This window comes from Desmodus rotundus, chromosome 13 (assembly GCF_022682495.2).
Source record: "Desmodus rotundus isolate HL8 chromosome 13, HLdesRot8A.1, whole genome shotgun sequence".
In the NCBI taxonomy this organism is placed as follows: domain Eukaryota; kingdom Metazoa; phylum Chordata; class Mammalia; order Chiroptera; family Phyllostomidae; genus Desmodus; species Desmodus rotundus.
Window position 1 is genome coordinate 63,711,029 of NC_071399.1, and position 25,984 is coordinate 63,737,012.

At 36.4% G+C, this 25,984-nt stretch overlaps 1 pseudogene; it reads left to right on the top strand.

The window, feature by feature from the left end:
* The first annotated feature begins 20,640 nt into the window (after positions 1 to 20,640).
* Positions 20,641 to 20,734, top strand: LOC112314029 (U6 spliceosomal RNA; annotated as a pseudogene).
* The last annotated feature ends 5,250 nt before the right edge of the window (positions 20,735 to 25,984 follow it).

The following is a 25,984-nucleotide window of genomic DNA, read 5'->3' on the forward strand; positions in this document are numbered from 1 at the left end:
TATATCACTTTTAGTTTCAATGATACAGAGATTATATAATTTATATTTTCCATCATTTTTCTTAAGTATATGCACTTTCACAGCAAAGAAGGTGACATAATTCAATGAGTAGTTTTTTTCCTCTTATGACAATACTTTAGTAATTATTATAAAACATAAAAGTTAGTTCTAAATTATCAGAACTTCTCCCATAATATAGTTTTAGATTTTCACATACTGGACTGTATGTAGTCCCTATCAGAAATCAAAAGATGCACATAAATTAAACATATAGATTATATTGTGGCGTTTCTATGCAATCTTGTCAAAGAGGCAAGGCCTGGATAAAATGCATTAGTTTTTACAGAGAAAACATATAAAGCAATGACTTTGAAGTAGATTTGCCTCCTTTAGCATGTACATCATTTCTCGAAGTGGCAATAAGAACATTGAAAGTTAGCAGTAATGATTGTCCAGTAGCACAAAGAGCCGACATTCCTTCACTCAGATTTTATTAAATTGTAAGGTACCTGTGGGTGAAGATTTTTATTTGTTTTAACTTTTCTTCAGTTATATTTCCAATTTCTCAAACCAGTATTTGAACATGATCTGTTGAAATCAGTGTGTATTGTACTAAATGATTAAATAAATGAAAATACTGTTATTATCCTCTGCTCTTCAACCCAAGGTTCCTTCTTCTTGATGTACCACACCAAAATAGAAAGATTTTAAAGAGTTTTAGGTGCTCCCCCCTCCCCACCACGGTCCCTGATGCTGTTAAAGCTATGGGCATTGTCCCAAGGACTGAACAAATACACTTTCTCTCTAGATTGTTTTTAAACCCAATGTGGAGAAAATAGTTTTAAAGTCAGAGTTTAACATTGCATAATCCCAATGTTTAATTTATGTATTGGAAAAAGAAGGTTCTATATAAAAAATGAGACTGTTAAGAGTATAAACTTGAAAGACAAGATTAGGGTATAATAAACACAATTCCAAAGATCTAGGTACAGGCACTAAATAATTCAACTTGAATGATCAGGTACATAGAATTTATGCTGTTGACAAAGAAAAAAAAAGGATTATGTAAACTGATTTTATAATTAATTCCTTCCCAAATTTTAAAAGCTGGCAGGAGGATGATCTGAGGAGTCTGGACTAGCTTGAGAAGGCTAAGATCCCTGGCTGCACATGGAAAAGATAAAATAAAAGACCAATAACTTAGGGGCCGGAGGTGTTACTATCTAGAGAAGTCCTACATTCAGCACATTGTCAGAAAGAAGAGTAACACTGAAGATGGAATTGTTTAGGCAAATTTCATCCCCCCACACCAGGGCAGACTGCAGAGTCCAGCAAACCACAGTACAGTAAAGACACTTCTTTGAATCTCTCAATATCCTCTAAAGGCATGAAAATAGGGGCTAGTCAGATCTCCCTAAATCTTCTAGAATTGGGATAAGGTGGAGGTAGAATGTGGAGATGGCTACCTGAGGACCTACTAGGCCCACGGTATCAATAATGAGTAAGACTAAGTACACTAATCCTTCTTAGAAGTCAGCATAGACAGAAAATTACTATGAGACTACTTACTCCCTTCCCACTTGAGGTAAAGAAATATGTAAATCCACATACATGCAATATAAAGATGAAGGGAGAGAAATCCCAGGAAAACACTGCATTGAGTAAGCAGTTAAAACAAATGGAAATCAGTTCCAAAATGAATAACATCGTTAATCTTTCTTTAATGGGCAATAGTAACTATCCTGCAATTAGTAAAAATCAGATCTCATTATTTATGCTTAAAAAATAGATACAAAGATAGGTACTATTTTATACACTCGATTCTGGAAGTGTACATTTTACTTGCATTAAATTTGCAATATGTTGTTAAAGATCCTGTGGGTGGCTCCATATTCCAGTGAAAACTACCCCCTTGCTGCATTTAAGAGAGTATCAGAACCACCTAGAGAGGTGACTACTAGGGTGGGACTGAGAATTTGTATTTTTAACAATTTCCCAGGTGATGCTGATACTGCTGGTTTAAAACCAACTTTTTAGCAACCAATGCCTTATTGTATATTACAATACTAAATAAGGTTTGCTTTAGTCAAACTCTCCACAGTTCCACCTTGTCCAAAACTTTTTATACCATGATTAATAGACAAGCATAAGAGAAATGGATGTGCTCCTAAGATAAACCAAGGTCATTTTTTTTTTCTTAGTGGCTATACTGTTGGGAGGCAGTTTAATTACATCGCAATGGGTAGGACATACACAGGAAAATCTGCCCTTACTTTATGGAGGGCAGCTGTCACCTGCCCTTTTTAGGTCAAATGGTTGATGCCTCATAACAATATCAGTGTTAATGAAAAGTAAAATCTGTGTGATTGTTCCAAATTTTCTACTAATTTAGCCATAGTAGCAAATAAACTATAATTGCTGAAGTAGTGCAGAACATACTTGTCTGGGATAGCGCCCAAGTGGGTAAGGAACTAATATTGCATAATTTACTTTCATTAGACAACAAGGTGTAATTGATACTAATAAAAGCAGATGTTTAAGAAAACTATTTGATGGGTTTGTAGAGGTGACATGATATTTGACTTGTGAATGGGCACCTTAAAAAGTCTTAATTATCCCCCTTTTCTTCAATATCATAGAAAAGTCAAGTAGATTGCCAATTGATTATATTATATACGTTGTGACATATACTTGATGATTCTATATCAGAGGTGGGGACTGAAGATGTCTTAATATATCATTGAAGCAAGATCATACAAAATACTTCTCGACCCCCAGGGAATAAACATTTTAAAAAATCTTGTATTGCACATCTAAACTTGGGTTGCAAGTAATGAATACAACTAACTAAACTGAAAACCTTTTAAAACACAAGGGTGGCTAAAAGTACATTTATAGTTATTTGTATGGAAAATAATATAATAATAAATAAATAATACAAATATAACCTCTGTTTTATGTACTCAAAATGCAAACCAACTTTTGCCTACTCATATATTAATTGAACAAAAACTATGTATATGTGATATATTTATGATTTTTCCAGGCATTGCTCTAAGCATATATGAACTTTGTTAATCCTCATAACAAGAAAATGAGGTAAGAACACAGTTTTTAGACAAGTCCTTGTAGCTATTAGGTGGAGTAACTGAGATTAGCATCTGGCATTTGGGAAAGGATTCTTAGTATTGTCAGTAAAATTGAGAATTCTCCTTTTTTATGTATCCTTTACTAGAGCTACTATAAAGCTAATATCAGATGTCTGGTCCCTTTAATTAAATAATTATCATCATCTTCTCCTTCTATATACCTCTGCATAATTATTTACTGGCCTTTTTCTTTTCTATTTGATTGAATTTCCTAATTTTATTCCTAACTTACTCATTATAACTATGTCTGACTCCTGGGTTCCCTTTCTCCTGCCATTTGATAAATCAAAGCATTTTCAAAATTAAAACATCAGCCTTCTATTTTCCCTAGTTTACTTTGGCATTTTCACCCACTTCCAGGTTAAAAGATTTGAACATTTCATATCCATCTGTTGTTCTTTAATGTGAACTTGTAATTTCCCCATAGGAGGTAGAAATTAATGTACCTCTCCTTCAACCTAGACAACTTTATAACTACTTTGACATGTAGAATATGTGAGAAGATAGCTGTATACCTTCCAAAAGTAGTTCCAAAGAGCCTGTCAGCTTCCACTTTGTTCCTGCTGTTTACTTTGAGGAAAGCTAGTTGGCATGCAAGAAATCCAACTGCCCCGAGACTGCCATAGCAAAGAAGCCACTGAGTTAACTATGTTCCATCTTAGCCAGCTTTCACCCTTCTCTTTTCATGCAAGAGACATGGGAATGAAGCTGTCTCACACCGTTCAGATCAGCCCAACCACCTGTGCAGTACCAATGCGTGATCGCAGATAGGGACATAAATACAGAAATCTTAGGCTTCCTTTCTATATCAAATAAAATGCTTTCAGTTCAAGCCCTGCACAAATTTCTGATCTTCAGAACCTTTGAAAAGTACTGATTTATTTTAGTTTAACTCATTATGTTTAAAGCGGTTTTTTGTAGAATATTAACTTGATTCTCCTCATATTCTAAAGACTGTCTTTAACAGATACACTTTTAGAGTTTTACTACCTTCATCCAATCCCTCTACTATTATATTCTTCTAATTTCAAACTTTGTATTCTAAGTACTACACTAAGCCCTGGACACAGTGATGAATTAAATGTACTTTCTTCCCTCATGTCTTATTAACACAAATGTCTTAATTGGAAACATGCAAATATAACAATGTATTGGATGAAGTTAATTTTAGAAATATAAAGAGATATTTGGGGGAAAATAAGAATTAGAGGTAATGCTTACTGGAATCATTATAGGATTACAGGGAAAAAAGGTCACTGCCTAAGTATTGAGTTGGAGAAGGTTAACCATGTTAGTGTGCAACCATGTTAGTGGGGCATTTTGGAAATACAGCATTCAAATTACAGAGTAGCATAAATGTATGGATATGTATTGGAAATTGCAAGCAGTTCAGTATTAGCGTTCTGAGCCATGCCATTCTAATTTATAATGAATGGTTCAAATTGTCATAATATAAAAGCACAAAGAGGAAGAGAGAGAAAGAAGAAGGAACAAGGGAAGGAGGGAGAGTAGGGGAGAGAGAGAGACAGAGAGACAGAGAGAGAGACTAGATCATGGATACCAGAGATTACTGAACATCTCTTTGGAAACAAGTGAGAGTCTCAGATAATAGAACAAGAATAGGTCAGTGCTTCTGAATTTCTTGGTAATGGAGAAGCAGTGTTTTTCCTCTCATTTACCATGAACACATAATTTTATAAAATACAATAAAGAGGTATTTCGTATATGAAGTACTGGATAAATGAAATTAAAATAATACATATAATACAAACCCTTTATTATTAGATCCAATGAACATAAAATTATTTTTATCAAAGAACTATGAAATCTCACATTTAAGAATTATCTAGTGTAGAATGTCACAAACAATCTTGGGACTGGCATTAGTCTTGGGTCATTAGGCGTGAGTCATACTTCAAGTAGCAGTACAAGAAGGGATCCAAACATGAGGTTGGTGATAAACAGAACCTTATTGCAACTGTCCAGTCAGAAAAGACAAGTGTCTCTCTCTACATCATTATAACTAGAAATGAAGAGGGGAGGAATGATAATGGTGTTGCTAAAAAGTTAAAATACTTACATTTTATATACATTTAAGCTAAATCAAGAATGATTCTTAGCTTTGACTCTTAGACAATTGAATAAAAGTTATTTCTGTTGCTAATTTCTCTGATGGGAAATATTCAAGAACCTTATTGGGGGGTTAAGTTTTTGAGTCAGAATACAGTAGGGGATATAATAAAAAAAAGGAAAAAAAATAAAAAAGAATGGCACCTGACATTTAGATCCAAGATAATAAAAAAGTTTATTTTTCATACTAGAAAAAAAAGAATATAGTAAGGGATAAAAGAAAGGGTTCTGGAAATACTGCTGATTTCATACATGACTCATTGGTCATGTGACCTCAGACATACATAATAGCCTCTTCATTCTTAGTAATTTATAAAATTAAAATAATACCAATTATAAATGTTTAATTTTCTAATGGCCCAATTGATAGCTTCACCTGAGTTCTGTGAAGTCAAATGCAAAATAGTAAAAATCATTAATACATCTCTCCAGATTAGTTCTACCTCCTAACAATTATTTTTAATGTCGTGACAATAACCTAAGGGTGGAGGTTATGAAGAAAGTTAAAATGTGTTCAAGTAATTCAAATATTTGATAAGGAGCATAAGATAGAACAGAAAAATAATTCAGTAAGTTATTTTTCCAAAGGTCATATAATTATTAAGTACCGTACTCCAGACCCATGGCTACAATTCGAAAATCCAGACATACAGCCTTCTCAAATAAAGACCACACACATTTTATATGGGCTCCTCATGCTCTGGTTCCCTACATGGTGATGCAATGACAGCCAGATACTTATCTGAACACGCAGCAAATTTTGTACCACATAAGGAAGAGAAAAAAATGATATGACTCAGAGCTTAAATGTAGTGGCAGCCATATCTACCTCTTCTTTCTTTTGGAGAAAATCCTGTCAAAGAAGATAAGGAAGGGCCCCTATGATAATGCAACTATACATGAGCAAAGGTTTCTGGGGTAAAGAGGAAAAACATTTATAGAGATATTACCCTTACAATGTAAGCAGATGACTCACAGCCACACACAGGTGATACTTCTCCACCAAAAGCAGCCCAAGAAGTCTGGAGGAGATGCCTGCTCCATTAAAGGTACAGATACTAACACAAGTCTATCGGAAGTAAAGGTATCAAGGAAAGATGATTTCACAAAAGGCACACAATAATTATAAATTAAAATCAAAGAATACCATCAAGAAAAACATTATTTGCAATATGAGAGTCCCAGTAAGAGAAAGAAAGGAGCACAAAGCTTCCTTGAAGAAGTAATGGATGAACTTCCCAAATATAAGCAGAACTGTAGACATGCAGGTATATGAAGTTTATGGATACCATACAGGTTCAGACCAAAGATGCCTTCATCAAAATGCATTATTATGAAACTACCACAAATCAAAGAAAAAATTACAACAAGAGTAAAGACACTCCCATCTTACAAGGGCACCTTTTAGTTATTTGGGGATTTTTCAGCAGATACATTACAGAGCAGTAGAGAGAGGGAGAATATAGTCAACATGCTGGAGGTGGGGGGAGGAAATCTGGTAATGAAAATACTTCACCTGGTAACGTCATCCTTCAGAAATAAGGAGAGATAAGGACTTCCCCAGACAAAAGCTGAGGGAGCTCATTACCACTTGACCTGCTTTCCAAGAAAGGCTAAATGAAGTAATTCCAGCTGAAATGAAAGGATTCTAATTGGCAATATAAAAAAAAAAAAACTTCAGTTTGGATAGTTAACATCAAAACTTACGTTGTTAAAAATAATGATATATCTTCTTTGGAATCTAGGATAGTTTATGGTGCATTTTTGTGATTCTATAGTTAACATGGGACTGTTAGAAACAGCAAGATAATATTAAATAAAGGCAAAGTTCAAAGAAACATTTGTCTTATCAGCATAATTTCTTTTAAGTATACCTAAGTTGCCTATATTGATTTCTTGATTATGAATTAATCAATTTTTATAATTTATATTACATGTATATTTGTATTATGCTTAGTCACTTGAAAGATAAGGTGTTCAGGTCTATACTATAGTTATTATGTCTTCAGTAATTTTATTTCCAAAGTGCATGCATAATAAGGAGCACTATCACAGTAGCACAAAGTATACTGAAATATTAATTTCTAAATGTTAGCTGTGCTATATTTGAGAAGTTATCCACTTCTAATGGTGCTTTTTTTTAACTGTGACCCTCCATTTTTATACTTTGTGTACACTTACAGCATTAAGGTAATAACTGAGTAAAATAGAATCATTTCAAACTGCATTTCATTATGATGGGCATCAGGCAAGATTTATCCTCAAAGGCTATAAAACCATTTTCACAAAATTGTGTCAAAGTGAATATGTTGAGATAACAAGTGACCAGCTTGCTTATAAGTGTGTTCAAAGAAGTAAATTTCAATAGTGGGTTTTTTTTTGTTTCAAAATATTATGTTTCAGGTTTATCCTAAAATTATTAGAAAAAAATCTTTTTTTGTAAACAAATTGATATTGTTTAACCTGTATGTAAAAAATTCAAGGAGGTGGAAACAAAATAAAATTATTTTTGTAACTATTAAACTCACTCTTTCATAATCAAAGTCAGATACTCTAGGGCATGAATTGTACCTTGTTAATTCACGCTTAGGTGCGTTGATGGCTCAGAGCCTTTAGCCTCATGCTTAGCAATACACTATGTGTGAAATATTACAACACAATTCACCAGCTGTCATGTCTTATGGCTTAATTAGGAATGTTTATGATCTTGTTATTCATACTCTATCAGTAACAGACACTAAAAAAAGAGACAAGGGACCATTATATGCTGAATAGTGTCATCATCTTTGCATAAACTGAAAGCTCAAACTGTGGCTTAATTTAGTCTGGAATAGTAACAGAAGAAATAATGAAATAAGTATCATACAAAGTTACCACAGTACAAATACTATGCCAGGAGAAGAACTATGAAAAAATGTATGCATACATTCTTTGATCTCATTATTGGGCACAAATATTTGGAGGTATTACTGAAGTTAGAAAAAGATTCAGTCAGATCATGCAAGAAAACTATATAGAGGAAAGAAGGAAACTGAATTAACCCATCAAAACACCAGAGGATTTTTGACTTTTAATACATAAACTTAAAAATAATTTTGTTTTATTCTCTGATGATAAAATTAATGTTTTAATATTTCTTTTAACTAAATGACTACATAGCAATTTTACAACTATTGGATACAATGTTTTAATTTTTATATCTAAATAGTAGCAGAAAAATACTTAATACTTTACATCAGTTAAAAGTTATGTTGTACAAAACAGTGATTGCCAGAGACAAAAGCGAGTGAGGGAAGTGAAAGAGGGCAAAAGGGGGATAAATGTTGGTGTTAAGAGACTTGATTTTGGGTGGTGAGCGCGTGATGCAGTATGCAGATGATGCAGTATAGAGCTGTACATGTAAAACCTATGTGGTTTTATTAACCAATGTTACCCCAATAAATTAAACAAAAAAGGAAAAAAACAAATTATATTGTTTTAGAGAAGAGTTTATTTTAAAAGTGTTAGTGTTAAGAGCACCTACAGAATGACCTGAGAATTATAAACAATGATTTGGGGTATGAGGTTTATAAAATAGGCATATAGGAGCTTCTGGCCAAGATGGAGGCATAGATAGATATGCTGCACTTCCTCGCACAACCAAAAAGAAAGATAACAAACAATTTAATTAAAAAAAAAAAAACAGAACTGCCAGAAAATCAAACTTCATGGAAGTTTGACAACCAAGGAATTAAAGAAACATTCATCCAGACTGGTACATGGGGCGGAGACTGGAAGCCAGGGCAGTGAGGATGGGAAAAGGCGGTGGCTGGTGGACTGGGATATCCCACATTCGAGTTCAGATAAGCTGGGAGGGACACCTGGGGAGCTAGATAGAGCACCCAATCCATGGTTCCAGTGCAGAAAACTAAATTCTACAAGTTCTGGCTGTAGAAATCTATGGGTGTTGCAGTGGCAGGAGAAACTCCTAGTCACACAGGAGGGTCCATTGGAAGGGGCCACAGGATTCTAGAAAGTACACAAGCCCACCTACTTGGGAATCAGCACCTGAAAGGCACAATCTGGTTTTGGGAAGCAAGGGAAGTGAGTGAAAGTGGGGTGACTGCGAAGCAACTGGCATTGTTCCCTCTCTGACCCCTCCCCCACATACAACGCAGCCAAGTGGGTAGCCCAGCCCTGGAAAATACCTAAGGCTCTGCCCCTTACAATGTAACAGGTGCAGAGACAGAGAAATATGGCCCAAATAAAAGAACAGATCAAAACTCCAGGAAAAGAAATAAGTGACAAAGAGATAGACAACATATCAGATGCAGAGTTCAAAACATTGGTAATCAGGAAGCTCACAAAAATGATTGAGTATGGTCACAAAATAGAGGAAGAAGTGAAGGCTATGAAAAGTGAAATAAAGGAAAATGTACAGGGATCCAACAGTGAAGGGAAGGAATCCAGGGTTCAAATTGGTGATTTGGAACAGATGGAAGAAATGAACACTCAACCAGAGCAGAATGAAGAAACAAGAATTCAAAAAATGAGGAAAGGCTTAGGAACCTCTGGGACAATTTTAAATGTCCCAACATTCGAATCATAGGGGTGCCAGGAGAAGAAGAAGAAGAGGAAGAAATTGAAAACTTATTTGAAAAAAATAATGAAGGAAAACTCCCCCAATCTGGAGAAGGAAATAGACATATACATCTATTTTTGTTGGGTTAATCAATTAGTTAGAGCAATTATCCAGGAAATTTGGACAAAAAAAATATAATCCATTCTTTTGTATGTGAGGAATTGGGGACACAATAAAAGGAAAACACCTTCTTTGAGGGAATCAAAAAAAAATGTTTGTCTATATTGTTAAAACATACTTAATAATTTTTCAACCATTTACATTACAGAAGTGGTAAATTGCATAGAAATATTGATAGAAACATACTGTATGGGAAATATTGATAGAAATATACAGTATGAATACAAACTCTATTTATGCCTTCAGTGATTTAATTATTTTAAAAACTTAAGGATATCTAATGGTAAAATACTGATGATTTTTGTTATTTTAAAGATAAGACATATATAATTGTTTTAACACAAACACAAGTATTTTAATTATAATTAGCCTAAAGGGAAAAATATATATACCCCCCATTCTTTATGGTCTAGAGACCATAAATTTGTCTGTAGGCATCAACAAGATTATTCAAAAACTGATTCCCAAATTAATAATATACAAGACATGACCTTTAACAATCCCTTGCCATATTAGACTCAGTGAGAGAATTACAATGTACTGTGATCTGATTATAGTCAATTCCCTTATTTAGAAATGCATTTAATTGGATTTGAAATAAAATTAAAAGGGTTTCATAGTTGCAAGATCATGTTTTGTTTTTATTTTTACTTTCCATAATCATGCTTTTTTTTAATTTATAATTTCTCTCATGCCAGTATGATAGTAATATAAATTTTATAATTTAGTGTTTTGGAGGGATAACAAAATAGGGGATATCAATTATTATTTTATTAATTTGTTCAGAATTGACAATCATCTTAAAGTAGTTTATATTACCTAATACATTTAATAGATTTATTTTAATACTTTTTTAAAAGTTTAATCTCAATTCTCAATTTCACTTTATTCATTATAAGTTGTACCATATTATGCTCTTATAACAAATAACTTGTAAAACTTCTAGTATATATAAGGAAAGTTTATGTAATCATCCTTACAATAAATATCTTTAAATATTAATTTGTTAGTCTTAAATGAAAGCTAAAGTAATTCCTAGATCAATATAAAATAACCATCAATATTTTACAAAAAGTATTTTATGTTTTAAAGTTTATATTGATAAACATTATCAAAGTAATACAATTTTTTCATCTTCATATGTAGAGGCCAATTGAAAGAACAGACAGTGGGATTTTTAGCACCGAATGAAGAGAATTAATTATGCATCTTTAATTAAGGCCAGTTAGAGTTGTATTTCCACGCTCTTGTCTACCATGCAAAAACTCTACCCAAAGTGTCTAATACATGGAGAAAGTTCATTAATGTTAATGTCGGCCTCCACGCCTATTATCACCTCCTGTGGCATTCTGTGGGTTTCTAAAATGCGATGGAAAATGCCTGTTAGAGATGGATAACATCTACTACATCCCTTAGAGGGGCTTCAACTATTGAACTATAAATTAACACACTAGCATTGTAATATTTCTAGAATTTTGTAAAACATATCAGGAAGTTTTGAATGGTTTATAAAAAGAGAATTTAAAAAACCTGTTCCCCAAAGCTTTCATTCAGGAGTCAATATTATGCTGCATTAAAATGACCTTAAAAAGATCCCTATAGTTTTTGGAAGAATTATACATTGCATCTGTACTGGTAAATGTATTTATTTTCCATAAGCTTATTAAATCACATTTTCAATGGTCTTTTCTCTATAGCATGTCTATACAAATACTATGTTTTATATGGAAGATTACTTCAAACTTATGCACATTTGTTTCAAAAAAAAAGAGATATAGGAATTAGCCAATAAATATAAGCTTTAATGTTAATTTCTCATATAAAATGAGCTCGGATCAATAAAATAATATGTAGCTATACGTTTAAAGTTATTGATATACTGCTTTTGTAAAATATCCTTTACATTTTGAGGCAATCAAGGTACAACCTGAACAAGGTATTTTAGACTAAAACTAAAACTTTATTTGAAAACTTGCTTGTTCTCTGCAGAAATGGCTTCTGGGTTGATATATAAATAGTATATTCTAGCACAAGTAAATTCATAACTGAATTCATAACCAAAATTATAAATACCAACAAATATCACACCTGCTGCTATAAGAAAACCATCAATCAGAGTGCCAGGGTGCCTCTCCCATTGGCCAAGATGGCAGCAGGGGGAGGTTCTTACACTGAGTGTACAAAAACTAGCAAGATAATTAGATAGAATAAAAGCCCTTTCCCCCCACCCCCTGGTACCAAATTGGGAGTGGGACTGGGGGAAGGCAGGCACATGTGCCTTAGAAGACATATGGTGCAGGGGGAGGTGCTGGGCCAAAGAAGTCTGTTAGTCTAGCCTGGGGAAAGACGGGGTTAATTGGGAGGCAGACTCAACCAAAGCACACAAAAGTTTGGGAAGGGTTTTCATCATTTAGAAGAAGCACCTGGTCTGTACCACACCCAAGATAGTATAATCCCAGGGGAACAAAGAAGCTCACTCACTTACTTGCTCGTGACCTGCCCTCACACGGTGCCCTGGCCTGTTCTCTCCCTGGCCACGTGGCCTTAGCAGCCACATGGCATGTTGCCTCCAGGTGGGAACCTCTGTCTCTCTCTTTCTCTTTCTGTCTCTCTCTCTGTCACTCTCTCCCCCAACACCTGGTGTTGCTCTTGACAATGCATTCATATGCTCTCTTGTCACCTCAAATTGAGTACCCTGTTAGTAAAAACCTATTTCCTTCTCCACAAATCTTCATGTTATGCTTATACACAGTGGCAAGTGGCCAGACCCCAGTCTGCCCGGCTACAAGACCCCTTAGCAGCTGCCTGCAGACTCTAAAGGACTGTATTTTACAATGGAGCAGGAGCTCAGGAGACTGGCTTTTTACTTGGTCTTGCTGAGGTCATGGTTGGACTTTTTCTGTGGCAGAAAGAGGAGATGGCTTTTGAGACAGGAGTCTGCCATTTCCCAAGTTGCCCTGCACCAAAATAAAACTTCTTTCCTTTTGCACCAGCATCTCCCTCACAAGTTTGGCTTTTGTAGCAACAGGAGGATGAACCTTCATTTTTATTTGGTTGCACTATGGTTTGTGACTTGTGGGATGTTATAGGCATATAACTATGTAAATGGCAAATCACCAATAAAGATGTCAGAATGACTGGATATCATTTAAGAAAAACAATGCATGTAAAGAAAACAATACCACATAATGATATCTATAAGCCATACCTCAAACCATAGCAGTAATTTAGTTCAGAATGGACTTGGCAATATAAGAAACATTCAAACCTGTAAGAATTTTTATTAGTTTATTTTAGCCAAACTGATAACAATTGCAGGGGATCAGAATCTCAACCGATTGAGAAAATGTTCCTGAAAATGGGTGTTTCGAACTTTACTTTATAGGTTACAGTCAAAGGAGGAGGTATAAGGGGATTACGTAAAATTCATGGGTGATAAATTAGGCAGGTGGGAGAAAACAAAGTGGGGAAATCTGTGGAAGTGAATAAAAAGTACAACAATTAAACATTTACTTCTTTTACACATGTGGGTATAGGATATTAACAATTAACACAATAAAAAACAGTGTGGTTTGTTTTGGTGATTTGGTGCTCTAATGGGAGATTATGCCCTGAGAGGTCTGGAAAAAGGAAATTACTCTGACATTCCAAAGGTATGTTAACGTAGATGCAAAAAGACAATAAAACAGGCTCAGCTAATGTAAAGATTGACTTTTGTCAAGAAAGGTGCTGGCCCAGGACTTGACTCTCTGCCATGACCTGCTTTTCGTTAGAAAGTTTTAATTGCAGGCCATCCTGTTGGTCACTTCAGGTCACCGAGTTGGGAAAGCTGCCATGCAGGCTACCCCTGAGCTTGTCGGGTTTAGTGTGTGACCCCTTCCTGTCCACAGATTAAACACTCATGATTATCAAAAATATATTTTAGAAAAATAAGTAGAACTTCATAAAAATTAAAAAGGACATATTAGAATTCATTTCTAAGAACATAAAAATGAAAGCTATAAATCAAAAGTGTTTAATACATGTATACAGTATACAAAAAAGTATAAGCATATATATGTGTGTAAAAGAGATACAAAATATTTCAATAAAGCTATAGAAAGATAAATAACATGTTTTTAGAAACACAATATAGTCAGAGAATTCACAAGAGTATATACCAATAACAAATGCACATGGAAAGTTATTTGACATTGTTTATTATATAGAAATGCAAATTAAAACACTATGAGATATCACTTTACAACCTCTAGAGTGTTAGAGAGTATAAATAGTATCTGAAACCCTCATACTTTGCTGGTAGGAGTGTAAATGGTAGAGACACTGTGGCAACCTAATTAATCATTTCTTGAAAAGTTAAGCATATGCCATACAAGATGAGACCCCCCAAAAGCCAGAATTTACTTATAAAAATTATGTATTTATTGTTACATATGTAAACTTCAGTCACCTTCAAAGTACTTTCCATTTGATGCAATACACTTATCTTTTTTCACTGCTCAAGATAGTTTTGAACCCAATTGATTTTGATGCCTTTTAGTGCTTCTACCATTTTTTGGTTTCATCTCTTCCACATCTGTAAATGTTTCCCTTTGAAGACATTTTTCATCCCAGGTGAATAGAAAGGGTGGGGCATGGGGGTCATGCTGAGTTTTTGGTCAAAAACTGATGAACACTCAGTAAGATGTGGGCAGGTATGCTCATAAATCATACATCATGAAATGGGCAAACACATTGAAAGAATCTTCAAAAAAATTAGCTGAAGCTAAACGCAGCCTCTCACAACAACACCAGCTGGTACTGTGATACACATAGGTTGCTAGAACACTTACTTAGCAGGGACAGCCTGGACTATAAGGGGCCCACCCTCCAGAAGATAATTCCAGTTTTGGGGGGTCCCCCCTATATTCTTATTTTATAGTAGTCCATATGATGTATTCATCCCACCTGTAGGTATTTACCCAACAAATATTTACAAGGAGACCCACAAAACATTAATGCAGTTTTATTCATAAGAACCAGAACTAATATGAATGGTTTATCTACAGAATGGGTGACAAATTGTGCTTATATATTTAATGAAATTTTAGTCAGCAATAATTTAAAAATATATAATTACACAGCAGCATGATGACCTTCAGGAACATTATTTAGAGAGTAAGAAGCCATAAAGAACCTACACAAAATGATTTTTTTCAAATGAACTTCAAGAAGAGGCAAGCTAATTTATGGGGATAGAAATAAGAAACAATCATTGCCTAAAAAGGTTCACAGTAGAAGATGGTTGAAAAGGATACAAATGAAAATGCTAAAGTGATTAAACTTGGGTATATTTTGGGGGGGCTTTTTAGATATACAATAATCAAAACTGATCATATTATACTTTTACAAGTGAGTTTTTATTCATGTAACTATGTATCAGCAATAGGAAAATTCACAAGGTATATGAGAGTTCTGTCCAGAAAATGTCCAAACATTGTTAATACAATGAGAACATTCTTGTACTGTGGCAGCCAAGGAGAGTGGACCGGAATGCATGTGCATGAACAACGACAGCTTCACTGCACTAGTCAGTGGGGGATGTAGACACCATTGAGTGACCATGTGTACTGTATGGCCATCACGTTCAAAATGACTAACTGAACAGAGCAATGAATCTGCATCAAATTTTGTGTTAAGCTTAAACATTCCTGCATGGAAACTATTTGGAAGATTCAGAAGGCCACAGCTGTGGGCAACTGCTGATTGGCAGCTCCATCATGACAACACACCTGCTCATACATCCAGTCTCATTGCAGAGGTTTTGGGCAAAACATCAAATCACCCAGCCGACTTAATCCCCCTAGAGCCCAGATTTGGCAACTTGTGACTTCTGGCTTTTCCCAAAACTCAAGTCACCTTTGAAAGGGAAGAGGTTTCAAACCATAGATGAGATTCAGGAAAATATGATAGGTCAGTTGATGGCAAATGGGAGAACTGTGTGAGGCCCCAAGGTGCCAACTTTGAAGGGGACTGAGTGTTTGTCCTGCGCATAATGTTTCTTGTATATATATATATCTTATCTTCTTCAAGAAATGTTTCTATTTTTCATATTACATGGCTGATACTTTCTGGGCAGTCCTCGTATGTCATTCTATATAATTTTCTTCTGTAGTTTAATATATAGTGAGCTGTTAAGAGCTGGAGATTTTAGCTTATTTGTAACTTGACAAGTTTGCCTTCCAATGTGTTATGTGTGATGGTAGAGAATTGAGATCCCCAGGTCAAAGTAATGCTTTCATTACCTATTTTACAAGAGACAGGATAAGCTGCATGTTTGCATCAGTTCTCCTTGATCCTCGAGTCTTATAGAAGGGATATGGAGTGGCCAGGTAGATACCACATGTACACTATGAATTTGTGTCAGAGCTAAGAAATCCTAAGCCATGGAAACTCAATTTTCTAAGCAGGCTTCTGATAAACTTGCCCAAACAATGCCCTACAAAGAGACTGTATTATTATTATTGTTGTTATTATTATTAGATTTTTAAATTACCATTTATCCCTCCTTTACCACCTCCCGCCTTCTCCTCCTCCCCCCTCCCTCAGCAATCACCACACTGTTGTCTGTGCTCATTAGTTGCTTCTCTTTTTTTTTTTGCTTGAGCCCTTCACCTCTCCACCCCCCAGAGCTGTCAGCCTGCTCTCTCTCTATGAGACTGCCTATTTCGTTTGTTAGCTCAGTTTGTTATCTGCTTATGAAAGCTATCTAGCCCTTTCTCTGAAGAGAAAAAAATATATCTATGTTTCTGTGTTGTTCTCTATACACATATTCTTGAAATGCTGATAATAGTAATGCACAAAGGCCATGAAAAGGGGTCTCCAAATATACAAATATTTTACAAATATTTTCATTTAAAGATAATTACATGGGAAAGTACTAAACATATTAATGTGTGGATGTTTGTGTGTATATGTGTGTATAAATATATAATGTACTGTCAATTTCTGTATGAAATAATGTAAAAGACCACTACAGTCTGTTTTCAGGTATTAAAAAAGAATACATGTTCTTTTAGAGTGTATAAGTATTTTACAAATATTAAGGTCAACACTGATATATTTTATTCCGGAAAAATAAATGTTCTGCCCTGGCCGAGTAGCTCAGTTGGTTAGAGCAGCATCCAGAAATGTGGAGGTTGCACAGGTAGGCATTGTACTAAAGTATGAAGGTCGTGGATTTGCTTCTGGGCTGTGGAACAATAAACTAATGTTGTTCCCCCCCTTTCCCTTCCTCCTTTTCATTAAAAGTCAATAAAAATAAAAATTTAAAAAACAAATGTTGCTAAATATTGGAATTTTTGTTGTTGGTTTTGTGGTGCAATTATTTTTCTTTCCCTTTCTATATTTATGGAAATCAAAATGAATGCAGATTTCTTTCTTTCATCACTGATGAAAGGACGAAGCTGGCACCATTTGCTATCGCGGCACCATTTTCCAAGAAGGGCTATGACCTTGTTAAACATGACTGCCATTTCACTCTTCTGAGCTTCTGTCCCCAGGACTAGAAAATTACTGGAAAAGCAAGAACAGAACATGACTAACTACACCCCACAGCTGCAGGCAAAAGATAATGGAGAAAACTAAAGTTTACTCAAAACCCACTGAAACCTCCTGTGTTGTAACGCTCCGAACAGCCCAGCAGCCGCACAATAGCAAACCCTGACCCTTTATAATCCAATAAAAGCTCACAGTCCCAACCTTTTGGTGCTGATGCATTTCTCCATGCCTGACTCCTTTCGTCCCTCGGAAAGCGAACACAACTTTCCCCTCTGCATTTTCCTCTCTTTGTGAATTCTTTCACAGCCTGCATCAATGGTCACCCTAACAACTGAGAATGATAGAAGTATTTTGGGCTTCTTAGTATTCTCATATTTACTGAGGGGAAAAAAAGTATACAGATTTTAGGGTTAGGGTATATATATGATTAATATATATATATCATAAATATATACTTTATATATGATAGAGTAGGTTCTTATTGAAAGGAAAAAATTTTTCCAGGAAAACATTTATCTCCTTTTTGAAAAATGAAATAAAAACATCCTAATTATAGCAACAGCTATCAAAATTCAACACTAAAATAACACTTGATATTTTGGGCCTTATCTTTTATTGTATCTACAACAGCAATCATAGAACATAAGAGCCAGTTTATAAGAAAGAAAAAAATAACAAAAGTATGTCTATTCTTTGTGAATCTAACCATGTTGAAACTTCATTTCTTTAATATGACCTTTCTTTCTTTCCTTTGGTTTCAAACTGCTCTCATCCAGCACCCTGCCTCACCTGCCTCCTCCTCCCTTGCGTGCCCACTCCTTTACTCATTAAGCCCTCAAGACAGTGAGGTTTTAATCAGTATCAAATAATCTTGGTAGCAAAGCCTCTGACTGTTAAGGACCTTGGAGACAGACATTTGGTCAAACTAGAGATAACATCTAGGTCTCAGGTGGGTTTCAGCTCCAGGACCAGAAAAGCACCAAGGTCAGTCAGGGTATCGCCATGGCTGACATCAGGACCAGCTGGGATGATCATCTACCCCCTACCATAGTGACAGCCAATCAGTGGTGACTAAGACCCTAATCATAACCCTAACTCCCTTAGTCACCATGATTAATGATGTTCTGCCCACATAACACATCTCCTGGAAGCCATCAGGGAACCAGGTGTTTGAGCACTAGCTCACCTGTGGATCAGAGCCACTTTCTAAAAATAAACCCTTACTTTCTTTGCTGCAAACTCTTGTTCTTATGTATTGGGCTTTGATACGCACAGGAAACCAACTCCTTTAGTCAAGTGACATGAAAATTTATGAAATATCTCTCTGTATAAAAGAAAGCAAACTACCGTATTTTTTGGATTATAAGATGCACTTCCCCCTCCCAAATTTGGGAGGAAAATGGGGTGCATCTTATAGTCCGAATGTAGCTTACATTTGTTACAGAACAGACGGGGGGTAGTTCCTGAAAAATTCTTACAGAAAGGATCACCCCTTTCTCTCTCTGGAGGTTCCTCCCCACACACACACACACACCTACTAGGTTCAAAATGCCCACTGCCAGAGGAAAGACCTCTTTCAATGCCAGAGATTGGTGAAAAGGAAAGGAATTATTTATTTAAAAGTTACACAGACTTACAGCAATGACTTAATGTCTTCATTAAAATACTAAAGTCCTTTAGAATACCTACAGACACACACAGTCCTTCCTTCTCCCTCTGCCCAGTCTGGGGTACCGTATCTCAGGAAAAGCAGTAGAAGTCCGTGATTCAGGCTCCTGGCACCATCAGCTGTATGGCTGCCGCAATCTCCAGTTAATCCAAAGCCATGTCACACTTTCTCAGGGTCCACCAGCAAGAGTCCTTTCTCCCCTTTTCATCCTGGCAAAGTCTCTCCTGCTGCCTAAGGTGCGTGGCAAAAAGGAGCACCCCAAAACCACATGATCCTCTCCCTAAGGCTACCGTGCCTAGGTTTAAATCCTAGCTCCGGTCTTCCTCCGCAGCCCCATTTCTGACTCCTCCTACAATCAGTTACACCTGCCAGCATTACATATTCTTCCAGCTTTACTGGGCTGCCATAGTGAGTCTGGGCAGGTATGGTCCCATGGCATGGAGCCAATCTTCTCCAAGCTCTCAGGCAGGCACTGTAACCAGGGGGAGTTGCCTCCCAGTTATATCTTGGGTGGAAGTGACTCCCATCCCCCTGGCTCAAAGCGTGGCCACAGCTATTTAACATATCTATGAAACCAGTTAAAGGTTATAGATATGTTAAATGACCATGCCAGGGGCAAGCTGCAAAGCTGTTGCTACCCAAAACAGTTCTGAATGACCCTGCTCCATGTGTCCCTTCCCCCAGCTCAGGCTTGTGGGGGTGAGGGCATCCTATATATATTTTTCTCATATTTCCTGGACACCTTGAGTTCTAGACCCCATTACAAATCCCTATCTGGGGCCCTCCTCTTGGCTGCACCCTGTTTCACATTTACATTGGTGAAATATTATGTTATTTATGTTATTAAATATTTTACCACATTTTTTGCTTCAAATTTTTTTTTCCTATTTTCCTCCTCTAAAACCTAGGTGTGTCTTATGGTCTGAAAAATATGGTAAAGAGAAAAAAGCTCTCAATCCCAAGACTCAATGGATCAATTTAAATATTTATAATTATTACATTCTTTTATCAATCATATAATGTTTAAAGAATATCCTGCTTAAAAATACAGTTTAATATTTTATACTTTGTATTTTTTAAGGGTGCATCTTGCTAAAAACTGAGAAAATTTACAGAGAGAGAAACAACAACCAAAAACAACTTTATTTTGGTAAGCAAAAAAAAAATTATGAAATAGGTCCTATTTTTCTCTAAATTAATCGATTCTTCATCAGCTTACTAGCAATCAGTTGGGAATTGAAGTTATATTATAAAAAAGAAAAAAGAAAGAAAACCAAGAAACAAACAATAGACACATATAGACAATCTCTGAGGTTTTGGGTAAATGAATATAAAAAAGAAATATCATATTTTCAGGCAAGGTATGTAAAGCTTTGTCAAAATATTTTGAAATTTAAAATCTCTAAGGTCTAGTGCTCACTTCGGCAGCACATATACTAAAATTGGGATGACACAGAGAAGATTAGCATGGCCCCTGGGCAAATTCGTGAAGCGTTCCATATTTACAAATAAATAAAGAAATAAAATCTCTAAAGTTTTCTGATTAGGAACAATTTTTCCTTGGTGCACTTTGCCCAAAAACAAATGAAGCAACATTTGGTGGATATAATGAATCACTCAAACATTGTCTCCAACTTTCCTTTCTGATTCTATATTGGGGCATTTTTTCCTATTAACATAATCATGGATCTAGATTATTTAAATATTTCTTGTGTCTTTCTAATTCCAGCTTCTGCCTTGCTTTGTGAGCTCTGTCAACATGAAAAACATTCAAACTGGTAATAATTTTTTAGTTTTTTTTTCTTTTAAACCAAATTGATGACAATTGCCAGGAAGCAAAAATCTCAGTGAATTGAGAAAATGCTCCAGAGAATGGCAGTTTTGTACCTCCTTTTATACACTATAATCGAAGGAAGAGGCATAAGGGGGTTACGTGAAATCCCTTGGTGATAAATGAGGGAGGCAGGAGAAAGCAAAGCAGGGAAATCTCTGAGATTGAATACAGAATAAATGAAGAGACAGGTACTTCTTTTACACTGGCTGGTACGGGACAGTTACAATGAACACTTAGAAAGAGATGGTGTGTGTGGTGTCGGGGGAGAAGATCTCTATGAAAGGTTCCCCTGTCAAGCTCTGGTGGGACACTGTGCCCTGCGGGATTTGGAAAAAGGGTTTACTCAGACTTCCAAAGATATGTTATCCTAGATGCAAAAAGACAACAATCAGCCCAGTTAAAATAAAGATTGACCTTTGTCAAGGAAGATACTGGACTAGGACATGACTACTCTCCATGGCTCTTATTTTAGTTAAAAAGTTTTAATTTCAGAACATTCTATGTGGTTACTTTCAGTCTGACTTTCTAAGGCTGCCACACAGACCTCCCCTGAGCTTGACAGGCTTAGTATGTGGCCCCTTTTTCATTCACAGTTCGGTTCTGGTGGGGATCACCATCTCCATCACACATGCATTTTTTCTACTTCAGAAAATGTGGAAGGTCAGAAATTTGAATGGGAACTGCCTTGCATTCTCCACCAACCCACAGCTCTTGGAAGCATCTAGGACACGATGAGGCACATTCCACTGAAAAAGGCTTTTTTGGGTCTTAATGTTAGAGAAAAAGAGCAAATTTTATATGTATGAGAAGGGACCATACAAAAAAACTGGAATTATCTTCTGGAGGATGGGCCCCTTACAGTACAGGCTTCCCCCACTAGGTGAGGGTTCTAGGAACCCATCTGTATCAGCACACCAGCTGGTGTTGTTGTGAGAGGGTGTGTTTCAACGTCACTGATTTTTTTTGAAGATTCTTTCAGTATGCTTGCCCATTTCATGATAGGTGATTTACGAGTGTACCTGTCCACACCACACTAAGTGTTCAGCAGTTTTTGACCAAAAATGGCATGACCACATGCCCCACCCTTCCTATTCATCCTATCTCACCCCAAGTGACTGTTTTTTTTTGTTTCCCTGGATTAAAAAAAAAAGTCCTTAAAGGGAAATATTTTGCCAATGTGGAAAAAGTGGAATGAAAATGGCAGAAGCACTAAAAGACATCAAAATCAATGAGTTGAAAAACTGTTTTCAGAAAGGAATAAGTGTCTCAATAAGTGAGTTGTATCAAATACAGAATACTTGGAAGGTGACTGAAGCTTAAACATGTAAGAATAAATACACAATTTTATATAAACAAATTCTGGGTTTTCTTTTTTGGTTCCCCAGATATATGAGTAAATATGCTTATAGGTTCCCAGAAAGATACTTTTCTCAGTCGTTGAGAAAAAAGGCAGTGCTGGTTTCCCTGAGAGTCAGGTGGGGTGCAGTCTCCAGGGCGACAATGACAATGACTTCTATAAAGGACACAATAGTCTCACTCTGGAATACGCCTCAGGCATTCGCTGTCTGCTTACCTAAGAAGGAGCTGTTGGGTGGGAAGATTCTATGAATGACACTTTACATTTAAAAATCTTTCAATTTCATACCATTGCCCTCAGGAAAAATCCAAACTAGACCTGACCTCCTGGCATCAGCTACTCTTTGCTCACATTCCTTTTCTTTCCCTCCCTGCCTATGCCACAGAACACCTGGTAATTCTTGAAAGAATGCTGCTTTGTGCATATCAGGGTTTCAGCCGCTGTATTCATATCATTATGCAGTGTAATAATTCCTTGTCTTTCTTTCCATAGCTTATAAGCTCTTTGAGAAAAGGAGACCGTTCCTTTTTTGCTTTTATATTTTTAGTTCATGGCACACAGTAGCAGTAGAGAATATTAGATGAGTCAATGAATTAATTCTCAAATGAATAAAACTTTTAAATTAGAAAGTGTGTTTCTGGAATTGTAAGAATTGTAGTAAATGACCTGATTACAACAAGAATGCTGAGGAATCCATTATGATAAAATGGATTCCTTTGCTACTCCTGGATCTAATTACTTTTAAAGGACCAACGCAGATATTTGAATTGGGATCCTATTGAGAACTAATTCCATTTTTAATTAATTGAAAGCAGAAGCAAATATCAGCTTTACACACTGACCAAATGTGAATTAACAATTGTTAAATATTTGAATAAAATAAATATTTATTAGATTATGTGAGTAAATATTGATGTTTTTGTCCCCCAGTACCAAATTTTTTGTGCATTTGTGGGATATAATCACTAGGAAGCTCTGATGTGAAAACTCTAATACTATAAAAAAATGCTGAGGTAGTCTGTGTAAAAAGTGTTCAAATTTCTGGCTCCCATGAGAGAGGCTATAATTGTAAAAAATAACTAACCATTAGTAAAAACTTAAAAATTTTTGTTCAATGTTCAAAATATTAAAAAAAATGGAAGTTAGATCAATCTGGATTAAAATCTACATTTTTTAACTTAAAATGTAACAGATCAAATTTAATTGTCATCCTTTATAAAAGAAAACAACTACATCAGAATAGAGTAGATGCCTAGGAATTGCAAATATGCAATATAATATATAGTAAAAACCATTTATAAATATCCCATTGCACAATAATATACTTTGGTTCTCAAAGTGCGATCCCAGTTCCACAACATCAGAATCACCTGGAAATGAAAATTTCAAGGAGCCACTGCGCACTTCCTGAACTAGAAGCCCTGAGAGGAGGACCAGGTGATCAGTGTTTCAACCAGCCCTTACGGTGATCTGGGGCCCACTAAACTTTGAAAATTACTGGTTTGATTAAACTTAAATACAGTTTTTATGCTGGTAAATTGAACATTGTGAAGACTAGGAAGAAGAAATTTATGATACCCTATTACATGTACATCTAAATAAGGCATTGAACAACACAATTATATAAATTTGTGTGGACATGGTAAAGATTAATATACAATTGTGAAAATAGGCAATGTGTTTAGTTAGAGTTCTGGTAGAAGAATTATCATACAGTGGTTCTTTAATGGGGTACAGCCAGGGTGCCCCCAAAAAGGACCTGTAATGGGATCCAAAATATGGGGTGTCCACCCCCACAAATCTGACTGAGGGATGGGACCCAAGAAGCAGGGCCTTTGAGAGTTATTTTGCATATCAATAATAGCAGGATAGCTTCATACCTATTATGCAAAAATGGTTATTTTGTATATCAACAAGTCTATCTAGGGAGATGGGAGTGACTTTGACCCGTGATGTAACTAGGAGGCAGCTCCTCCTGGTTCTAGCGTCTGCATGAGAGCTTGGAGATGGTTTGCTCCATGACACTGGGCCACCTGCCCCGGTTTACTATGGCAGCCCAGAAAGGCCGAAAATATGGGGGTGCTGGCAGGTGTGGCCAATTGTGGGAGGAGTCGGAAATGGGGTCACAGAGGAAGATTCACACTGGGATTTACACCCAGGTGTGGCAGCCATGGTGGATCTTAACCATGCAGTTTTGGGAGTGGAGAGGGGGCCCTGTTGACCACAGGGCTTAGGAAGCAGGAAAGCAAGATGCAGCAGCTATGCAGAGCTCTCTCTTAGCAGTTTGACAGAATATAGGAGAGACAATGCAGGACTGGGGACGGAAACTTTAAGGAGGGACAATGCAAAACCATTCAGGAAGGAAAGGGGTGAAAGGACTCTCACTGGTGGGCCATGAAAAGGTGCCATGTGGTTTGGGATTAAGAACTGGAGATCTTAGCAGCAAAGATGATGGTGCTGGGGACTGCAGGAAGTCTACCAGCCAAGCACAGATTACTGGGAAGAACCAAGAGTCTAGCCAAGCCACAGACTTCTATTTCTTTTCCTGAGATACATACAGTACCTGTGACTGGCTTGACTGACCTGACTGGGCAAGGGGGGAAGGAAGGACTATGTGTGTTTGTGGGTGTTTTAAGGCACTTTGAGATTTTTAATGGTGACATTCCTCCATTACTCTGAACCTGTATAACTTTTGAATAAATAGTTCCTTTCCTTTTTACCAAACTCTGGCATTGAGAGCCATAAGCAAAGACAAACCTAGGTCAGAGGGACCCTGGGGGAGGGTTCCCTCTGAAATTGTTAGGTAGCCAAGGTGGCTAAGAAAGAACCAGGAACCAAAAAGTTCCAATGAAGGGCTTTTATTTGAGGCCGGATAATGTGATCTGAATGGCTGAGTCTTAGCAGACTATAGCAGCAATGGAAAGGGGAGAAGGGTGTGCAGCAGATCCCCGAGGTGATTGGGTCACCCTTCTGATTTGCCCCCAGTGTCCTGGGTACAGGTGTTTGCAAGACAATGTCCTCTGATTAGGGAGGCTGATTTGGCAACAGAAAGTCTGGGAGATTTATGGGCCTTGTTTCTGGGAAAAGCTCAAGGGAGAGAGGAGGGGTAGTGAGAATTAAACTGGTTTCCTGTAGGATGCAGGTGGCTGCGCCTCAGTTGCTTCCAATAATGGGGTATCTTGTGGCCAGGTATTTACCTGGTGATGCAGACCTTCTTTGCTCCAGCATAGGCAGTGGCTCAGGTCCTCCATGCCCCAGTACATTCTAACAGAAATAATACAGCATAATGTGCCAAAAATGTCCCTTATTTTCTTCCATGTTCAATATTAAAATGGCTACACAAAAATTCACCAATTTTTATGTTTTATTATTGTTTATTCTATTACAGTTGTCCCAATTTTTTCCCTTTTGCCCCACTCCACCCAGCCCACCCCTCTAGCCCATAGTCAATCCCCTCTCCATTGTCCATGTCTATGAGCCATTCATACATGTACTAAATTTCTTTTTAATTTCATGCTGATATGACAGATGTCACACTATAATCTAGTAAAATTTTTTCAAATGA